Genomic DNA, 4832 nt, shown 5'->3' with positions numbered 1-4832 from the left:
GAGGGGGGGACCCAGATTAGGCAGTGTGTGTCCCCATGGGGTGGGGAGCCAGAGGTGTGGGGAGTGTCACTCATGGGGGCACCCAGAGACTGGGGGGGGAGGGAACATCACCCATGGAGGGGGGGAGCAGAGGTGGGAAGGGCACCCAGAGACTGGGGGGCCCCATGGGGAGGAGTCGCCCAGAGACTGGGGGGGCTGTCACCCATGGGGGGGCACCCAGAAACTGGAGGGGGACGCCAGAGATGGGGAGGGGGTACCCAGAGACTGGGGGGGGCACACAGAGATGGGGTGGAGGCACCCAGATATTCGGGGGGGCGCAGCCAGAAAGTGGGGGGGCACCCTCGGATGGGGGGGAGACCCAGAACCGTGGCGGGACCCGGAAGCGGGTGCGGGATCACGCGGACATGGCGGGGGGGGACCGAGCGATGAGCGCGACCCGGTAGCGGGGGCCGCCCACGGGCGGGTGGGGGCCGGGGGGTCCCGGGAGAGTCTCAGCGGTGTCCCGTCCCCCCCCCAGGGTGTCCCCAGGGTGTCCCCGGGCCAACCGACCTGCGCGACCTCCCGCGGCGACCCCAGCTCCGCCATGCTGCCGCGCGCCACAGGGCAACGCCCACCGCGGCCGGAAACCGCGCCCACTTCCGGCGCAGGGGATGATGGGAGATGGAGTACGGCCCAGTGCGGACCAGTCATCCCAGTACGGGCCAGTGATCCCAGTATGGACCAGCATAGAGCGATCCCAGAGCGGTCCCAGTGCTCCCAGTACGACCCCCTGACTCCCCGCAGTGCTCCCCGTCCTCCCAGTTCGACACCCTGACTCCTCCAGTGCTCCCAGTGCTGTCCCAGTGCTCCCAGTATGACCCCCTGACTCCCCCCAGTGCTCCCAGTGCTGTCCCAGTGCTCCCAGTATGAGTCGTTGACTCCCCTCAGCGCTCCCAGTATGACTCCCTCACTCCCCCCAGTGCTCCCAGGTCAACCCCCTTACTCCCCCCCGTGCTCACAGTGTTGTCCCAGTGCTCCCAGTATAACACCCTCGCTCCCCCCAGTGCTCCCAGGGTGCTCCCAGTGCTCCCAGTATGACCCCCACTACTCAACCCAGTACTCCCAGTGCGGTCCCAGTGCTCCCAGTATGACTCCCTGGTTCCCTCCAGAGCTCCCAGTTCGGTCCCAGTGCTCCCAGTATGACTTCCTGACTCCCCCCAGTATTTCCAGTGCTTTCCCAGTGCTCCCAGTATGACCCCCGGGGATCCCCCCAGTTTTCCCAGTGTGGTTCCAGTGCTCCCAGTATGACTCGCTGACTCCACCCAGTGCCACCAGTTCAGTCCCAGTGCTCCCAGTCTGACTCGCTGACTCCCCCCAGTGCTCCCAGTGCGGTCCCAGTTCTCCCAGTGTGACTCCCTGAATCCCCCCAGTGATCCCAGGGCGCTCCCAGTCCTGCCAGTTCGACGCCCTGACTCCTCCAGTGCCCCCAGTGCTGACCCAGTCCTCCCAGTATGACCTACTGACTCCACCCAGTGCTCCCAGTGTTCCCAGTATGACCCCCTGACTCTCCCCACGGCTCCCAGTGCTGTCCCAGTGCTCCCAGTGCGGTCCAATTCTCCCAGTATGACTCCCTCACTCCCCCCAGTACTCCCAGTGCGCTCCCAGCACTCCCATTATGAGTCGTTGACTCCCCCCAGTGCTCCCAGGTTGCTCCCAGTGCTCCTGGTATGACTCCCTGACTCCCCAAAGTGCTCCCAGTTCTGTCCCAGTGCTTGCTCCCAGTATGACTCGCTGACTCCGCCCAGTGTTCCCAGTGCTGTCCCTGTGCTCCCAGTATGACCCTCTCACTCCCCCAGGTGCTCCCAGTGCTTTCCCAGTGCTCCCAGTATGAACCCCTGACTCCCCCCAGTGCTCCCAGTGCTGTCCCAGTGCTCCCAGTATGACTTCCTGACTCCCCCCCGTGCTCCCAGTGCGGTCCCAGTGCTCCCAGTATGACTTCCTGACTCCCCCCGGTTCACCCAGTGCTGTCCCAGTGCTCCCAGTACGACACCCTGACTACCCGCAGTGCTCCCAGTGTGGTCCCAGTGCTCCCAGTATGACCCCCTGACTCCCCCCAGTGCTCGCAGTGCTGTCCAGTGCTCCCAGTATGACTTCCTGACTCCCCCCAGTGCTCCCAGTGATGTCCCAGTGCTTCCAGTATGACTCCCTCACTCCTCCCAGTGCTCCCAGTATCACTCTCTGGTTACTCCCAGTGCTCCCAGTATGGTCCCAGTGCTCCCATGGTGTGTTTTAGCCTCAGACGACAACAAAGAACCACGTGCCGCTCGCTCGGGCCTTCCCAATACGGGAAGAATCGGAAGAAAAAAGGCAAGACTCTTGGGTTGAGACAAAGGCAGTTTCACAGAACAGCAAAGGGAACAAGAAAACAACAACAATCACACGGACAGAGGAATGTACAAACACGATTACGGAACCGCCCCCCCCCGCCGCTCCCCGACCGGACCCAGGACACCCCAGCCCGCTCCAAGCGGAGATGTCCTGCCCCCTCCCCCGGCAGCTCAGGGTGGGCATGGCTCACATGGCATGGAATACCTGCGTCCTGGGGAGAATGAACCCTGTCCCCGCCGCAACCAGGACATTATCCACCCCTTATTCCAGACCATCTATGCCATGCCCACATCTTACAGGTTCCAATGAATTGCCACCACTTTCCCCTGTCATGTATATATATACGTATATATTCATGCAGATATAGTGCCCTTAGTCTATGGGCCATCCCTCCAAAGTGTCCCTTGAGTTCATTTCATCCATGGCTCTGGGCTCCATCTGTTAGAACAGCCTGTGTCCTGGAGAGAATTAACCCTATCCCTGCCGGAACCAGGACAGCAGCCCAGAAAGCCAATCGTAGCCTGGGCTGCATCTACAGAAGCGTGGCCAGCAGGTGGAGGGAGGGGATTCCCCGTCTCTACTCCAATCTCATATGACTTCATCTGGAACACTGTGTCCAGTTCTAGGGGACCCAGCACAAGAAAACTTGGAACTGCTAGAGTGGGTCAAGGGAAGGATCACCAAAAATCATCGGAAGGCTAGAAGACGTCTCCTAGGAAGAGAAACTGAGAGAGTTGATGTTGTTGAACGTGGAAACAAAAAAGCACCAAGGAGACCTTCTTACGGCCTTTTAATCTATGAGGGAGGCTTATAGAGGAGAGAGAGAGAGATTTTAGCAGGGCCAGTAATGACAGGACAAGGGGCAATGGCTTTACACTGAAGGAGGGTAGATTTAGACTGCACATAGGGAGGAAATTTTTCACAATGAGGGTGGTGAGACACTGGAAAAGGTTGCCCAGAGAAGTTGTGGATTCCCCATCATTGGAGGTATTCAGGGTCAGGTAGGGCAGGGCTTTGAGCATCCTGATCGCAGATGTCCCTAAAAAACAGGGATTGGACTGGATGATCTTTAAAAGTCCCTTCAAACCAAAACCATTCTGGGATGCTATGAGGGCAGATGTGGCCACACCAGTCCTGATTCAAGGGGGACAATAACTCCCCTTGTCTGGGTGGCCACATCCCTTCTAACACCACCCCATATGCAGCCGGCCTTAATGGTGCTGAGCCTTTACCAGAGGCTCATATGGCATCCCTCAAAATGCCCAGGCCCCTCTCCTCAGACTCACTCCTCACCTCGTCCTCTCCCACTTTGCCCCTTCTCCTTCAAAAACTTGAGGAGGTTTCTGTTGGCCACATCCCCAGGTGTGTCAAGGTCCCTGTGCACTGAAGCTCCAGCACGTCAGCATTTAAATTGCATGTGCAGATGGCTCATGCTGAGTCGTGGTTCCTCTAACAAGACAATTGAGTAGCTGTAGGACAGCAGAGGTAAGAAAAGGGGTCACTAGTGTAATGGACGTCATGAGGAAGTTGGAAAGTGCCACTGGCACCATCTCAGAAACACCAAGGGAAGGGCCAACAAGGAAACGGTGAAAAAGAGTTGGCTCTTTGTATGGGAAGGGATGAGGATGATCCAAGAGAAGAACTTGAGAGTGGAAAAAGAGTGGAAAAGGGCATGAAAGGAAAAGAGGAACATCAAATTGCTTGGTTGGAAGGGACCTTTCAGATCACCTAGTCCAACCATCAACCTACCTCTGACAAAAGCCATCACTACACCGTATCTCTAAGCACTATGTCTGTCCGTCTTTTAAATACCTCCAGGGATGGTGCCTCGAAAACTTCCTGGGCAGCCTGTTCCAATGCTTAATAACCCCCTCAGTGTAAAAAGTTTTCCTAATATCCTGCCTAAACCTCCCCTGGCACAACTTGAGGCCGTTTCCTCTGGTCCTATCGCCTCTTCCTTGGGAGAAGAGACCGATCCCTACCTCTCTACAAACTCCTTTCTGGGAGTTTTAGAGTAAGAAGGTCTCCCCTCAGCCTCCTTTTCTCCAGGCTAAACAATCCCAGCTGTCTCAACTGCTCCACATAATGTTTATTCTCCAGATCCCTCACCAGCTCCGTTGCCCTTCTCTGGTCCTGCTCCAGCACCTCAATGTCTTTTTTGTGGTGAGGGGCCCAAAACTGGACACAGTACTCCAGGTGGGGCCTCACCCGTGCCAACAGGGGGACAATCACTTCCCTACTCCTGCTCACCACACTGTTCCTGATACAGGCCAGGATGCTGTTGGCCTCCTTGGCCACCTGGGCACACTGCTGGCTCATATTCAGACGGCAGTTGACCAACACCCCCAGGTTCTTTCGTGCAGGGCAGCTCTCCAGCCACTCCTCCCCAGGCTTGTAACGCTGCATGGGGTTGGTGTGACCCAAGTGCAGGACCCAGCACGTGGCCTTGTTGAACCTCATACCAC

The sequence above is a fragment of the Larus michahellis genome, unplaced genomic scaffold (assembly GCF_964199755.1).
Source record: "Larus michahellis unplaced genomic scaffold, bLarMic1.1 SCAFFOLD_78, whole genome shotgun sequence".
Lineage (NCBI taxonomy): Eukaryota > Metazoa > Chordata > Aves > Charadriiformes > Laridae > Larus > Larus michahellis.
The sequence above is the reverse complement of the archived record's forward strand: the minus strand, read 5'-3'. Positions refer to the sequence as shown.